The sequence below is a fragment of the Elaeis guineensis genome, chromosome 6 (assembly GCF_000442705.2).
Source record: "Elaeis guineensis isolate ETL-2024a chromosome 6, EG11, whole genome shotgun sequence".
Taxonomy (NCBI): domain Eukaryota; kingdom Viridiplantae; phylum Streptophyta; class Magnoliopsida; order Arecales; family Arecaceae; genus Elaeis; species Elaeis guineensis.
This window is the reverse complement of record NC_025998.2, coordinates 31,965,628-31,983,432: the sequence shown is the minus strand read 5'-3', so window position 1 is coordinate 31,983,432 and position 17,805 is coordinate 31,965,628. Positions and strand designations below refer to the sequence as shown.

General features: G+C 39.2%; 1 non-coding gene across 1 annotated transcript; it reads left to right on the top strand.

Moving 5' to 3' along the window:
• Positions 1-1,659: 1,659 nt before the first annotated feature.
• Positions 1,660-17,300, top strand: LOC105046877 (uncharacterized). The gene is made up of 2 exons (XR_012142110.1): positions 1,660-4,033; positions 16,167-17,300. It is a non-coding gene; the product is annotated as an uncharacterized protein (transcript).
• The last annotated feature ends 505 nt before the right edge of the window (positions 17,301-17,805 follow it).

Sequence of the window (17,805 nt, the reverse complement as noted above, 5' to 3'; positions counted from 1 at the left end):
TTTACTTGGATCAATCACTGTCCCCATGATGATCAACGATTGGAAGCATTTAGGAATTAATCTATAATGACACGTCTTAAATTCTCAACTCTTGAGAATATGTGTCATTGACCATTAATTCCTTGGACAATTTTAGGATACATTACCGTAGAATGAAAATATTATCTATTAATTTTAATTTCAATAAATCAAGTATAAACTTATGTCCTGAAAAATTATAATGTGTCAGTTAATAATTGACTTTTCAGATCACACATCTAACAGATCTATCTTAGATCATTCTCAGCTGACCTATTCCAGTCAGCAAGAGGACAAGTACTTACTCCATTAACTCTGGTAGCTCGGCCATGACAACCTACTGTAGGTCAGCTCGGACGATCCATCCTAGATTGGTGATGATCGAGCTATTTTTTCTACCAACAAATCCGTCTTTTCTTTAAATTGGGAAAGTCTAGATAAGATAGAACTTCTCCGTGATCAAATCTCCCGTTAAAGAAAAATTCTTCTCTAAATCAATCTGTACGACAAATTCAGAAATCAGCAGGACTCCAAGATGGATACGACTCAAACTTTTCTCCTATAAATTAAGATTTCAGAACCTTCAAGGTATGAATCAATCAATCGACTTCTCACTTTCTCCTCTCCTTATTCTCCATCTCCTGACTTGGCCGTCGGAGCGCCTACACTGGAGAACATCCCTCCGTGTGGACTTATTTTGCAGGCATTCGGACGAAGCTCCAGCGAAGGTTTCACCTCAGCCGCATTCACCTCGACGTCCGACCTCAGTCGGGAAGATCGGTAGCAACAATTTAGATGAGATATTTTTCTTTTACAGGAGACTCAGTCATGGAGGATTCTACTCCTCCTAGACTTTCTCAATTTAAGAGAGAGAGAGAGAGACAAATCTGGTAGCAAGAACCATAACTCAGCTATGGATGATCTATAATAGATCGTTCGGAGTCGAGGTTCTAGAGACCATGGAGCACGCATTGACCCTAGATTGTTTGAAATTGGTCGGTTGTGTATGAGATATAGTAGATCTTCCAAGGACGAGGAGAATCAGAATTGGGTTGAGAAGTAGGTACTACTATTAACTCATCTGATAAGTATTAATGTTTCATAATTCGATCGGTACTAAAATTGTGACAGCCAAAATCGAGATATAGATCCACAATACTATATATACCGAGCAAGCCCTGATGGATTTACATATACAAGAGTTTAGTTATCAATGCGATGATACAGTGATTCAACGTAACTTATGGATTTAATTGTTAGATACAGTCAAACGAAGGACATGGTACCAAGTTTCGCAGAGTTTATCTTACTGGATTCCAGGATATATTCCGTGATACCGGACAATTAAATCTGGTAACGTCCCTGGCCTCGGCATCCTGCCCACCTCGGCCCCATGCAATGAATGAATCAGCTGGCTCTCACCCTCCCTCGCAAAGTGCCAACTCTGCTTTCCACCCAAATTCGCTTCAGTGTCTTCCACATATGACAAACTAGCGAAACCAGTTTGGTCATGCGGAACATCACACCTCTCTGCCACCTAGCGTAAGGTTGCATATATAGGATGACAGGTGGCACATTTAGCAACCACCTCAACGGCCGGATACGGTAGGACAAAAAAAGGCAACCTTTTGAATTCTTCCCTTCTCTAAACCCTTCTTCTCCCCTCTCACCACTTTCCCATGCTCCCTTCCTTTCACTGAACCCGTCTCCTCTTTCTTCTCCTTCCTTCTCTTCTTCCTCTTCACCCATTAGACCTCGGTTTTCTCCTCTCCTCTCCTCTCCTCTCCTCTTCTCTCTTCTCTTCTCTGTATCTCCTTCTCTCTCTTCTCTCTCTCTGTCTCTTCTCTTGTGCTTCTGTGGATGACCCTTGAGACCAAAGGGAGGCAAAATGGAGGGAGAGGGAGAAAAGGAGTTTCTGGTGGAAGAAAGAGAGGAAGAGATGGTGGGAGCAACGGGGCCAAGAAATCCCGTCAAAAGAATGGGTTGGTTCATCAATCCTGGTGGGGGCTCTGGCGTCGCTCCCTTTGTGCCTTCGCGGCATAAAGCCGCCTCCTTTGCCGCTACCGAGGCTCCCGAGATCCTCTTCAAAGGGTGGAGGTCCCACCTGAGGAAGTGGGAGGAGTGGGTCCACAAGCTGGAGCCCATGTATGGCGATTCCTGGAAGAAAGCCGGGATTTCTGAGGCGATCAAGGCCTCTGTTTACAAAATCCGGAAGGACCCCGCGCTGGTTTTGGGGATGGCCGCGTACTGGTGCGAGGAGACCAGCTCCTTTCTCTTCCCCTGGGGGGAGGCCACCATCACGTTGGAAGATGTCATGGTTCTCGGGGGGTTCCCAGTGGTCGGAGAGCCGGTGAGGGGATCGCTAGACGGCGAGCTCGCAGAGATGGAGCAAAAGTTGGCGGCCGAACACAAGAAATTCTATAAGTATACTTGCAAGAAACCCGAGCAGAGTGCATGGATGAGGCACTTTGTCGAGGGCGACGGCGACGAGTTCGAGCACGTCGCCTTCTTGTCGCTCTGGCTATCAAGGTATGTCTTCCCTGCTCATCCTGAAAAAACTGTGTCTCTGCATATGTTCCCGATTGCCGTTCGGTTGGCCGAGGGGCGAGGATAGCCCTTGGTCCGGCAGTCCTCGCGAGCCTCTACCGGGACCTGCAGGCAGTGAAGGATTGTCTTGTTAGCAAATGCGAGCAAGAGGTACCATCTTTAGTTGTCTGGGCACCTTTTGATATATTGCAAATGTGGATCTGGGAGCGGTTCGTCGCTCTGAGGCCTGATGCGAAAAACTTTGTGCATGATGTTGAGCCAAGGACCAAAAGATGGAATGATGTAAGTAAGAAGATGGAATTCTCATTCATTCGCTGGGTTTTTGAGTCGCCTAGCGAGTTTCAGTGGCGACCTTATGCTAGTAGTTTGGATAATTGGAGGAGACCCTCCTTTTATAAAGAGAATGGGGAATGGATTCATGGCTGTGCAGATAAAGATGAAGAGTTGAGATCGTTTGCTCGGTGCTTGAGAGCTTCTGAGCTAGTCGGAGTGGATTGTATCAAACAGTATCTTCCACATCGGTGGCGATGCAGTTTGGATTGGATCAGGACTTGCCTGGTCATGTCCGCCATTCTTATTCGAACTGGGAGGCTGCATGGCAAACATACGAAATTGATGCAAAGAATGTTGTGTTTTATATTCCTCCTCAGCTTTTTGAGTCGGATGTCACGCTCCAGTATTCAGTTTGGTGGAAGAAGTACATGCTGTTTTGTTGTATTGATGCAGTTAAAAGTATTGTAGGTCCACATAGTTCCTTGGTGATTGGCGAAAAGGTTCTACGGAATGCAGTGGCAGAGAAGAAGAATAAGAAGGAGAAGAAAGATGGCTCTCTGCCTACTCATAAGAAGCGAAAGTTGCAAGATTTCTATGATACCCCTCTCTCAGATTGGTCTGATTTTGAAAATCGTTGCTGTGATGGTAAGGACAAGCATGTAAAACCTGATAAGGCTTCCACACTTGCTAATAAAATTCAAAACCAGAAGCTATTTGGAGAGCAGAAAGAAGAGAACAAAGAAAATTTGGAGGCTTTGGGACATAATGAAGAGCAGAGAGCACAAACTGGAGAATATTTGGCATCTGAATCGCTGGACAAGGAGGATGAAGCAACTATGGACAAGACAACTATGGGAGATGTTGAGAGAACAGAAATAAGTGTGAAGCTATCTCAAGAACATGCAGAGCAAAGCAACCAGAGTGCTGTGGCAACCAGAGAAAACAAAGTAAAGAACAGAACAGAATTGGGAGAAGCTTGTCCACCTGATCCATGGAAATGAAGTATAGGGAGCTGCTGGAAGATGTTCAGATGAATGAACCTGAAGCATCTGTTCCATTTCTACTACAAGCAAGATTCAAATTGGAACAAGAGCGAAAAGCTAAAGAATTAGAAGAACAAATGGAGATAAAAAAGCTTAAGGAAGAGATTGATATGATGCAAGCAAAACTTATGGATCTAGAATCTCAGTCTGAGGTGTGTTTCAAATTAAAACTGCCCTCTTTTTTAGTTTATGTTTATTCAGTGTTTAGTGTCTGTTCAGTATATAACTTTGAATTCTAAGTAGGTGTGCTAGTTCGCTTTTAATTAATTTGATTATTCTGAAGGTCGCTGAGCTATATCTCATAGATGGTTTTATATGCTAATATAGATGAGTACTTTTCCTATTCTTAAGGTTGTATATATTCCATTTTTTCTTTCTATTCCCTCTTTGGGTTATTCTGTTTGTTTTGTTCATTATTATTAATCAATTAATTTTGTCCAAACTTTTTCCCAAAAAGAATGCATGTCTTGCAGTCAATCATTAACTTGAACAAATACTACAACATTCTGGTCCAAGAAAAAACTGTGCTCAGTAATGTTTAACACCATTAAAATATTAAAAAAACCGAATGCCATTCACTGTGTTCATTATGTTGCTAATCTGGAAGCAAGACTCATTATTCTTTGAAGGAAGCCAACCATAACCAGAGTCATCAAGTCCTATATCAACTATTTGGGTAGGCTCTACAAATTCTCATTTGCCAAGAATTCCAATCTGTAGCTATCTTGAATGTTATTTTAAGCTGCCCTGCATACTGGATCGTCCCTCAGATCTTAGTTTTATCTGTCCATATCATCTTAATCTTTTTGTGCCATTTTAGGATAAAGTGATGGAGAAAAAATAATAAAAAACTATTGCTAGAGAATGATGCATCAAGGACAAGGAGATTTTTGAGCAATATGGTTGTCAAAGTCCAAAATATGGTTTACTTGCTTGAACTTTACAGATCTTTATCTCAGAACTTTAAAAGTGAAATTAGCAATTATCTAATTCTTTAAAACAATGAAATGCAGAAAAATTACAAGAGTCAGACTTTTTTGGGAAAAAAATATGAACTGTGGGCAGACAAAAAGAAAAAACTAAGGATATTTGTTACGTCTCAAAGTCATTTTCACTCACATAAATCACTTATTTTGAAAGATAATGAAGAAAGCTTGAAAGTTTACACATCTGGTATGTATTAATATAAAAGGCAAAAAGAACCAAGATAAATGCTGCCAATTCCAAAACTCTGTTGCAAAAATCAGATCCAAGAGCCTCATAGTAAATGTTGCAGAAGGAAACAAATATTATGGCAGCAAAAACATTAGATCAAGCCATCAAAGATATTAAGGCTGTAATTCGTAAGAGTGTTACATAAACAACAAAGTGTCTTCTCCAGTGCCCTTTGTGTGAGCTTCATCTTACTTAATTTGAGGCAATCATCTGCCCAGAAAGCATGTCAGCTGCTTACTTTTGTAGGCATTGATGTCTTTTGAGTGACAATCTTGTGGACTAACATGAGAGTTTGGTTAGTCTCAGAAATAATTCCAATCAAAAAAGTTATGTTATAACTTGCATATCTTTTTATGTCCATTCTTATCTACTTACTAATCTACTTTCTGAAATTTCCTCTTTTATCATTTATAAGTCCAACTTAAGATGTGCAAAGATGAGAGGCCTATATGGTGAATAACATTTTAAGTACCATGTTGTTAATCATGAGATTTTCTGTACGGCTTTAAATTCTCTAGTTTCTCCATTTTGTTTACGTAATACTTTCTGATTCCAATAGGACTCAAGTTGTTTGTCTTTAATTTGGTCATACATTGTCTTTGAATGAATTAATAAAACAAATTGCTTCTAAATAATGTACTTAGAATATTTGGTCCTGACTTGTTCATACTCCCACTAAAAATGAAATTAAAAATTACGTGACTGATTTAATACTTGCCTAACATTAATGATACCAGCAAATGGCTGTCGATGATGTTTGTCCCTCTTTCGATTTCCAAGTGCTCACAGGAAAAGTCCATGAGCATATGTGGCCACTTGCTCGCATGAGATTATGCAATGGCTGTCCCACGTGTGATTAGCCATGGGCCTCTTGAATCATTCATGTACCAGCAAGGACAATGGTGTACTTCCATGTTAGTGCACAAGCATTATGCATAAGTTTGCTCTGCATAGGCATGGAAGGCTCCTCATATGTTGAATGCTTCATGTCATCTCACACTTGAACTGGTTGTCATTAAGAAGCCTCACTTCTGGGTAAATCCTATATCCTGAAAGGGGCTTTTTAGAAATGAGCATTCACCTTTTAGCCAAATATGAGAACAAGACTAGGAGGTGTACAAATGTAGTGCCAATTATCTGACAATCTTTGCAATGTCCTTATGCAAGTGCTTGTTGAAGAGTTGAGGTGGATGCCCCAAACTTCTTCGTGCAATAATAAATGTCTATATATATTATATACATATATATGAAAAAGCAGCCATAAATCGGACAATATAGTCCATTTGTATAAACACATGCAGCATCCACAAACTCCATCATTTATTGAGCATTCAAGTTTGCAGATCACAATTGACACTTTAGGTGGTAACATCAACATCACATACTCTAAAATTGACCATCCATCATGAAAAGGTCAACATTGATTAAAAGAAAGAAAGCATCTCCTCCACATCCTAGATATACTACACATCTTGGGCATGTTTCGGAAATATTTGGAGCCCTTTTTTAATTTTGAAAGGTAGATATGTCAAAACAAGTATCCAACACATATCCTAGCTTTCTGCGATGAGTATATGATATGTATTGGATAAGAACTTGGCATGCAGTTTGCATTATCCGAGCTTCTAGTGCATTGACATGTTCTGTGTCTAATCACTTCAATGCTGTTACTATAAAAAGTGCTCTATGTTATTTGTATCATGCAAATATGATGCACAAAAATGAGTTACTTGTATTGTTTGTATAAACATTAACCTTTGGTTCTACAAAATTGTCTCATTCTAGTTACTGCTAAAATCACTAAAATGCTTGGCCACTACATATCTATTAAAATCACTAAAATGCATGCCACCTCATATCACTAAATTACTTTACTACCTTTGGCAGATTGATTTGAGATATTCTTTGCAATTGTTTGGCCAAGGTAAATTTTAATTTGAAGTTTTTATGCATCGAATCCAAAAGATAGATGCATCAAAGGTGGGTGATAACCAAAAAATGCCACCTTTGTCGAGTTCCTTGATTCATTTTATTCTCCAAATGCCATAATGAATAGTGGGAGCTTGTCTGGCCCTGTATTTGTAATAGCCACTTGAAGGCTAGGTTTTAAATCTGGTGGGACGAGGCTGTCCCATTTTTTTATAGAACGGGATGCGCTGCTGTCTCGTCCCATCCCGACACTTGGGACAAAGAATGTCCCAAGATGTCCCGATTGGAATGCTGCAACGTTAGCAAACGCCTTGTCTCGACACATGGGATGGTACCCCATCATGGTGTCCCATGGGACGTCCCGCTGGGATCTGAATCCTTGCTTGTAGGAGCTCCAAATCTCGTCAGATTAGGTCATTGAACAAGAGACGGGTGGTTTTTGGGAAATGACTCCAAAAAAGCATTTGCTAATTCACGACCAATTCCTTTTGTAGAGTGTTTCTTCTAGAATTATATAAATATCCTATTTTTGATTGCTAGCCATAAGAACAACTTCACTTGCATATGTATTTAGGTTAACAAACGGCTTTGGTGGTTACCCTCTTAATTATGAAGGTGTTGAGGAAGGAGTGGTAAGACTTCATAAAAGAATTCCAATACTAGAATACCTTGACGGAACCAGATAGCTAGAATTCATGGAGGATGGTTAGTAAACAGGTGAATTATGCTGCTAGATCATTGTCGATGTCCCATTCAAAATCATGGGTGATAAGCAATAGACCTATTGACCTTAGAGGCCCTTAGGGCTAGTCCTCATCACAAACATAAAGAAGTTTGGGAGGAGGTACTCATGCTTAAGTCTTGGAAGAAGAGGTTGAATCCATAGCGCAAGCTCTCTTTATGGTGTTGGACACTTTGCAAAAGAGTGAAATATGTGCAGCTAGGTTCTATCTAATAGCCTCCTTTTGTAGTAGATTCTTTAGATTTGGGTCTTCCAAGGTTCAAAATAGTCTTGCGATATATATCACATCCACTTGTTAAGAAAAAGCAATACGTAGGCTCTCTTCTGATAGTTCCGTGATACCTAGTGCCCCCCCACCCCAACCCCCCCCCCCCCCGCCTCGATTAGGCTACATAAATTTTTATTTTAGTAGTTTTATTTGTTTCTCTAGTTATGGTGGTTTCAGTTGAAAAATAATTGAAATATGAGAAATAAAAATACATAATAAACAAGGTCAAGAAAATATTTCAAATGCTAGTTTAGATTGTATTAGTTCTTGGATATCCTTTGGTGCATGGTTCTTGTGTTTGTTAAGCTAGGATAGTTGGATGATTTTTCAAAAAAAGTTCAAAAAATTCATGGATAACCTCCTTTCAGTGTGAAAACTATAGCTTATGTTTGATGACATTTTTAACATATGAAATTTTTTGTCTCTATGAGATTTGATCTCAAATCCAAGTTCAGATCATGCAAGTCCTCCTTTCTAGGTCTCAATCTACTCCACAAACTCATCACTTCTTGTATCAAATATCATTCAAACATTGGAAGAAGCTGCCCTTTTTGCAAGATTCTTGGAAACAAATGTTTCTAACTCAAAAGAAAAAGCCCAAGTTTCATATTAAGAAAATATATATTAGGGCTTAGATTTTATAACCTGAGAGTAAGTTCCTTTTTTAACTCAAAGAAATGAAGATATGACTTAAATGTAATTCTAATTACATTCATATATTTAAAGAAATAAAGAAACGACACCAAAATGGCACTAATTATGTAAGATTTTATTTTAAGCTTCATCTTTGGTAAGTTTTAGTCAATTTCTGAAGACACCACTGAAACTTGTAGTCAATTTAGTTGAAAGTAACAAAATTTGTTGAAAGTAGAGAAAATTTGGATTGGTTTTGGTTCAAAGTTAAAAGAGCTGCGCCAAACCTACCCGGACCTCTCAATTCAAGGTGAACAACTTGAATTGGTGGTGTATGAGGTCAAAAAGGCAGGTTAGGTTGGTTAAGGGGCCCAAACCAGCTCGATATCAGCGGAACCACTTAGTTTTGCTTAGTCTGGAGTAATTTCCAATGGTTCGGCCCTTTACCAACCCTCTCATAAATAAGGCATCCCATGGCCATCTCCTCTCTTTTCTTCAAAAAGGGAATGGTTTTTGTAAGAAAAATTCAGGGCAGAGGAAAGAGATGCTGATTTTTTTGCGTAAATCCAAGCCAATTAGGTATAATCCGCTTCCTTCTCTTCATTCTCCTCCTTTTCATTTTTATGCCTAAAATGGGCTGAAAATTGGTAGCATTAGAGGAGATCATGTCAAAATTTTGTAGTACCCTTGCTAGAGTTTTACATTAATTGAAACCAAAATTAATTTTTAGGTATTTTATAACTCAGAGTGCATATATAGGACATGATTGATGATCCCTAATTCGAGCATTTGGTACAAAATCATGCTAGAAATAGGACCTAATAATAAGGAAACATGCTAGAATATACCCCTGCCCAAGATATGCTGAACTGGTACTGTCGTCTTCGGCCAGCCGACGGTACGGTTCGGTATAGTTTCATACCGTATTGAAGCGACGACTCGAACCGAAAGAAAAAAAGAGAGAAATTAAGAGAAATAGAGAGAGAGAAAAAGGAAGAAAAAAAAAGAGGGAGGGGAAGGAGCCGGCAGGGCTGTGGACGGCCTCCGACTGGCCGCCGTGGCCGTCGGAGGGCGCAGTCCACGCGCGTGACGCCGCAGGCATGAAACATGGGCATCGCCCCTGTTTCGCAAATTTTTTAAAAACATGATTTTAAGTGAAGTCGACAAATGATTTGCTGGCTTCACGATTTTTATTTTTTTTAAAAAAAATTCTTAAATCGGCAATCCAGTTGCCGACTTCATAAGTTTAAAACAAAAAAAAAGAAAAAATCGAAACAGACGTTGTCTGTTTCGAAAAAGAAGAAGGGATGGAGCCGCGGAGGGGCTCCGCCCGTTGACCGCCCTCAGGCCGTCGGCGTCGGCTCGCCGCCATCGGGAGCCTCGCAACGGAGGCACCGTCTGTCCGGTAGGTTCCCGCCCCCCCTCCGAGCACTCTCTCTCTCTTTTTTGCTCTCTTGAAAGCCCTATCGGGCGATACGGGGCTCGGAAGTCCTCCGACGGCCGCAACCGGCCACCGTCGGCCTCCGGCGGCTCCCACCTCTCTCCTTCCCTCCTCTCTCTCTCTCTTTCTCACTTTCCATTTTTTATTCTTCGGTACCGTTGGTGTACCGATTTTACCGGCCGAATCGTGCCGGTTCTCCACCGGTCCAGTACGAGATGGGATGTACCGGTCGTTCGGCACGGTATGGCAAACATTGCACCTGCCATTAGGGACAATAACTAGACCTTTGGGTGTCATCTCTACCTATATATTGGTATAATGTAGCTATCCAAATCCATAAATGAAGGCAAAAGTAGTAGAGTTAAAAGTAAGTAAAGGATGATAAAAGTCGAAAGCAAGAGTTCAAGAAAAAGATGGGTGTCGAAAGAAAGATGTAGATGACAAAAACTAGGGCATACAATGATATGCATTTGCATACTAAGTTATCTATATTTAATTGTTATAATTTTATCTGTTAAACAATCATATGGTCTCTAGGGACCAATACAAAACAAAATAACCCTTAAAATCATTATTTAATGATCCATAAATTTTAAAATAACCTTAAAAATAAAAAATGAAAGAATAATAAAAGGCAAAAAATATTGAATGGGTGCCGAATTGGTTTGTGTCTATGTATCTAGTATCTATATGGTTTAGTTTATACCGTATTGGTACTTGATTGGTGCCATACTCGTATGGTTTAGTTTACCTTGCTGGTCCCTGATTGGTGTAGTACTTGATATTGAGATTGCAGTCTAAGTAGAAACCTTTCAAATGGCACTAAGTAGGCTTTAAAACCTATTAAACAAAAAGTGCAAAATTTTAACATAAAACTATAGGCGAAGACAAACCCATAGGGAGGTTGTGCCTTGCTTATATAGAAGGTCAATTGGTCATTCTTGTGGAATGAAGATGAACCTTGCTCTCCTAGCATTGTTTGGTTAGCTAGTCTACTATATGCCACCCTAAAAAATTTGTCGGACTGGGTGTCATCAATATCAAAATCTTTAACAAAGTGCTTCTATGTAAATGGTAGTGAAATCTGTATTAGAAACCCTTAGGCCTTGGAACAACCTAGTCCGCAACATATACTATAAGAGTATGTCTCGTTCCTATCTATCAAGAACCTGGCTTCACTTATCACCTTTTTGGAAGGGTGTGCTTGAAGCCTAGAAAATGTTTCTAGCCTTAACTCAACATCATGTCAAGCTCTTAAACCTCACTTGTCACCTGATGTTATAGCCCCAAAATGGGCCTACTTGAGAGACTAGATAGACCTATCCCCATTTGGAAAAATATGGTTGGTTGGGAACCGAGGCTTTTTGGTTGTTGGCAAGAAGGAAGAGGCACAGAAAACTTTCACTGAGCAGTTTGTTCTCCAACCAGCAATTAAGCCAAAACAATGTCAAGCAGGCCACCAAACTTTAAGAGAAGCACCGTAGAGAATGAGCTTGTCAAATGAATTAGGTGAAATAAAGAGGAAAGGGTTCCAGCTCAGAAAAATTGTTGGCTAATCTCTGCTACCATTTCCTTCTTAACGGAGGCATAAGACCTTTCTTTAGCTTTATAGTCTCTCGAATTCATGCCCTAGAGAAAGTCAAGATCTTCCTTTGGTTGAGTTTTAATGATTAGGACCCCACCAAAACCAACTTAGTGAGAAAAGGGTGAATGGGACACAATAGTTGTAGCCTTTATGACAACAACCTGGAGACAACTGACCACCTACTTCTAGGCTGTAGCTTCTCAAGATCGGTTGATCCCTTCTCCTAACAAATCTCCACCTTCTTGACCTCCTGAACAATTAGATGGAATTGTGGTAGCCATGAAGAATAGAGCAACCCAACAAAGATTTGGTTTGTGGAGTAGACGCCCTCCTGGCTACCGGCTCTAGTGCCTCTGTGAGAATGCAACAAAAGGATTTTTGAATTTCATGCTTTCTCTCCCTGTCCAATGGCACAACTAATAGCCTCACTCTTCAACTTCTAGACTGCTCATAGCAATTGTAAGCATACAACAGCCATCCGAAAAATCCGGCAAACCATTTAGCCATTGCTAAGTTTTGATGGTCAACTATCAAGGAGATAAGGAGAATGAGCTTCGTCCAACTGCTAGTACCTACTCAATCCTCCTGCTCAAGGGCCCTTGGTATATATGTCTTCCATGCACTCGTTGAGTATAGGGGCCCAAATCTCAAACTCATAAACCATTGCAGCAATAGGGCCTTCTAGATATTGATGCTTGTCTATTGGACTTGTTCGCTTGCAAAAACCCCACCCTCTCTTTGTCAAAAGTTTCCTACCTTTTAATGAATTTCCAAGTTAGGTATCCCTAATTGTTTTGTCCAAAAAAAAAAAAAACAAAAAACATAGGGAGGTTGTACTATAAGTTGAAGTGTGGATAAAAGATGCAACTCTTAATTAGTGATAATTGAAAGGTCGACATAGAAGAGGTTGTACTTAAAAATTGTGGGAATAGGATGGCAATGATATGCCCAATTAGTGATGAGAGAAAGAGACCGGTGTATGGATTTGAATTGCCAAAAGCAATTCAATATAGGATCTTAATAGTATGTGATTTTGATAGATGTTTACCATGCAATAAATGAAGATCCGATTTTTCCATTTATTCCTTTTATTTGTCAAAACATATGCAGGAGAAAGATCAACTTAAATTGGAAAGTTCGATAAATAGATGAAAAGTAGTAAGCAGCTAATCTTCTTATAATCTTGTGGAAAAGCAAAACCAATTGAAGGAAGTTTGATCTGTGGATGGAAAGTTTCATCAATGGCAAACCCCAGGACAACCAGCAATAGAAAGGACACATTGGTTGAATCTATGCAAGGTTCGCCAAAACGGTCAATACTGTATCATACTAGATGTACCGTATTAGTACTGAACTGGTATGTAGTCTCGTATTGCACCGACCCTCGATGTGCCTCATCATCTCATACTGTATCGTATATCGATACTATAGTAGGATGGTACTGGAATATGGGGTCCAACATCGAGACAGCAAACCTTAAATCCATGAATCCAAGTTGATTCTTATTATCTTCCTCATTCTCCAATTGCTTTGTTGCTACCATGAGAATCCTTTTCCTCTTTTACATCCTACTTCTATAACATTTTTCCTCTTCCTAGATGATGAGATAGTCACCTTTTCAAGGAAAAGCACCTATCTAGTGGAAATTAATATAGTATCCCTTGAAAAGGCTCATCAGAAAAGAACACAACCTGAGAACAATACCCAAAAATTGCATATTTTTCTGAGTCTTTGACATTTGATGCATGAGTTAGATATGTATGTTGGGTGTGGTGTGGATGCAATGCATGTGCTAGTGTCATAACAATAGTGTCAATTACTGAACTTAAGGCTAAGTAAAAGATTGCAACATTGTTTGTAACTTTTAACTCAACTTTTCTATCTCTGTTTCAAGCTACTATCTCCATGCAACAAAACTAAGCTTGCATTAAAACTTTCCCAGGTCTCATGTATTTGTAATCTCTTGCACAACATGACTCCTGAAGCTGTAACAAATTAAAAGAGTTAGCCAGGCTGTGGTCAATGTAACTCCAAGACAAGGTGCACTGTATCGAACTTAACCGTCTGGTACGGGGCGTACCGAACTGGATCGATGGCCAACCGATCCGGTTTGGCCATTTTCCTCAAAATCAGCTTCGAACCACACCAAATCGGCAGTTTGGTACTATTCAGCTCCATACCGTCCAAAATCGGGCGGTATGGACCGGTACGGTTCGGTTCGACGTTGAACCGAACGGTACCGACATCTTCACGTGAAGGGAGTGGGGGGGTGTGGGGTGGGGCCTGGACTGTTTTTAGTGACAGCCTAGGTAGATTGTCTGAGAGACTCGAGAGCTCTCAAGAACTCTGAGCTCGTTTGAGACTCAATGAGATACCGAAAAAATAAGAAAAAAAAAAATTTCGTCAAATTGCAGCACTGGTTCGACAAATGCTGATTTTTGATCGAAAGTAAGGTAATATATTATTCTTTTAGTAATATTTTATTTTTTATATTTTTATTGTTAAAAAAGATAAAAGAAGCAGTATGAAAATAAGAAGAAATCATGTCAAAATTTTATGATTTTGATATGATTTGATCATATGTAATAGATCTTTGGAAGATCTACATGATGACACGTGCACCACTTTCGAGAGTTCAGAAGCTATCTGGCTCAGATTCGGAGATCAGGGAGAATAATGATGATACTGGTAGTAGTAGTCATAGATCTGATGATCTGAGAGGAACTGAAGGATAGGAGATCACTGCTTATGAGACATAGCGCAGGGTGATATTCGATTCATCGGTGAGTCTCAGTTTACACATGCCACATAAGATAGGGACCATGATAGACGAGTGGTAAGATCGTGGGAGCCGATTTCATATAGACGATGGGCTCCTAGAGGTCGTCCACACACGATGCAGCTGCAGACAATCTTGCATGTGGAATAGGGTCCATGGATGTATCTGGATTATCCTCGCATTATGGATCCTATTATCCGTAGCCACCTTATGATCATATGGATATGGTGCATTCGAAGCATCATTTTCTAGTGGTTACTATCTCATGCAGTCTGGAGCATCTTACGGATCAGATTTTGCTACCGGCATATTCGGATGGGCTCCTCCATAGCCATACCATCATTTCGAGGATACTTCTTAGAGTCAGAGTTTGAGTGAGAGATTTGAGATGTCTTACAATCCAGAGAGGGTGCCTTATGGGATGAATATTAGAAGTACAGTGCATCTTAGTTAGAGGGTTGGATTGATGTTCCTCCAGATTATGCTAATGATCCAAATATCTATGAGCGTCACAGACACTCGATGAGATATTAAATGCAGAGTAGATCTTGAGGTTAGTATATCATTTTTTATGCTTTGTACTTTAAAAGTTTAGATATATTTCAATGTATATTTATATATTTTCTTTTTAATTTTATGATGATATAGTTGTAATATAATGTAAATAAATATATATTTAAAATTTTGAATCAAGAGTCTGTACCGCTACCGAACTCAAAAATTAACCCAAATATGTCAATAATATGTAATATAATATAATTTTGGGGTTGTATTTATGAATTAATAACTTGAATATCCAAAAAAAAAAAAAAAAAAAATTGTACCGGTACCGAACTGGTACGTCGAAGCATACTGTGTGTTGCTACGGTATGGTACCGGTATCGTACCATACGGTCGGCCACCGGTATGGGTCCGGTACCGTACAGCGGACCTTGCTCCAAGATGTATCAAATGTACACATTTTCCATATCAAATTCAAACCACCTTTTTCCAATGTAACAATAATATTTAGTGGCCACAGATGACAAAGTATTAGATTTAAATAGAAACTGGACACTCATATCATAATGTTGTAATCTACACTCTTTATAGTGTCAGTAAGCTTATTTATCCTAGTTCTAAACAATATAAAAGGTATCTTATTAGTAAAGAATAGTGGCAACCTTATGACAGCAGATCAATTCTGCCTTCCCCCATCTTAAGCAGTATTGGAAAAATGTCACATATTAGCATTAAAATGATGCAAAGATGGAAAGAAGTATATGCCATTCCAAGTGCATCCATGGATTTAGCATAAGCATTTTGGATTTTGCATTAGCATAAACAAGAGATTCAGCATATAATTCTTGTCTCTGCAATTATAACTATATTCCTAGTGTTAGAAGTGTTGGTTTAGAGAAAAGTCAGCTCCTTTTTTTTTCTGATGCGAGAATTGTTTCAAACACCTCCAACTTATGAATGTTAAGTTGATTTTCCTTTTATCTCTTCTGATTAGCTTTGTGCTCAAGAAAATGATTTCATGTATACCAACAGCAGTAGCGAACATGCAGATTTCCAGCCAGTAGCAACAAATTGTAATTAGTTGGGCTACAGTGTTTAGGACTTATTTATGAGACGTAGTTTTAATGTTTTTACTTTTAAGAAGTTTCTTCATGTTAACAACCAAGTTTTTTTTTCCCCCACTTGTATGCAGAGTTCAGGTAGTCACGGAGGACAAGTTAGACCAGTTGATGTGAAGAACTGCTGCATCAAAATGTAAGAGATGAATACTCTTGAAACCTTCATTTGACCACTGCATGTAAGGAATGACAGCATTCTTTGGCTATGGTTTACTATCTTGACTTTCAAGAAGATGAACGGGCAAGGTGATAATTTATTTACATAGAAATCTGTTAAAGAGTTCATTTAGGTTAAAGGGTTGGGACAAACTTGTGGCAGATAGCAAAAAGATCCCAAAATTTGATGTACCATATATTGATCCAGTGACTTTAGAGGAAAGGATAGGACATAGTGACGGTGGTGGATGCTGGGCGATCTAACTAGAAAGGAATGCCAGAAGTTTTAGCAGGAAGAAGCAACTTCAATGCAAATTAATAGAAGAGCCAGGCTGGCTGAGGACTGGTTTAGAGTGTGCCCCAGCAAAATTCAGGTGGAGGTTGAGAATCTGTTTAGTAAAATGTACATATTTAACCATGGTTGGAAGTTTGGGCTGGGTTTTGTTTTTATTCTTCCATTGCTGTTATGTGGCTTATATTGTTAGCTGGTTGATTTGATCCTTGTCTTACCTGAGGACCCTTCCTTTCATTATCTCAATGAATTTGATTGGGCACATTGTGCTATGTACCCTACCTTGATACATGAAGTAGATTGGAAAGACAAGGGATAAGGCTTGATGTTTAGGTGTTCAGCTGGACTTGTGACATATGCTATCCAAGTCTGAAGAGCTACCCATCTTCTTGGTGTCATTCATTTGACTGGATGAGGACTTGGGACAGAGCAACAGGCTGTAGTTTTGCAGAACAGTTTATATATCATACCTGTAGATAAATTGATTTAGACTTTATTGTTTCTTGTTATAAGCTGGGTTTATGGTGTTTGTTCTGAATTATCCATATTTCCATCATTAGTGAATGGTGAAGTTGAGAGTAGTAAAATATGAAGGATATGCTGTGAATCAGCTGAACTGGTCTTGTACTTATGTCTCCCCAGATTTGTAGTTATCATCTGGTGAATGCTTCTTCTTGTATGATACTTAAATCAGTTGCCCTACAATGTTGTCTTACAAGCTATGAAATTTGTCCTTCATTCATGGATGTGGTAGGCCTGTTTCGGACCTGCAGGCGTAATATGACTAGTATCTTGTGGGAATAAAGCACACACAAGTTGTATCTATCATTGATCTGCATTAGTCTCTGCTTGTTCAATGTTTGTCTTGGTTATATATTTCTGCCGATGATTATACCAAAGGTCCATAATGATCGTGCAGCATTGAATGACCTTTATCTGAGTTAGGACATATGACATAAAGCTTGACCACTAGTTGCAGGTTTCGATGTGCAATGGCAATCCAGATAATAGGAGTACTAAAGAAACAAAAAAAGAAAAGAAAATTGAAAGACCAAGCATATTCACTATGCATCATGGTAGTTTCTTTTTAGTGTTATGGAATAATGATTTTTACTTGAGTCTGATTAGTCTCTTTATGATAGTTTCTGGCAGATTAGTTATTATTCTAATCTAAGATGACGAGCACATAGTTTATTAGCTTTCATAGTAAATGTGATTGCCAATTGTGAAATGAGCTGTATTGATGAGAGTAACAGAAACTGCCA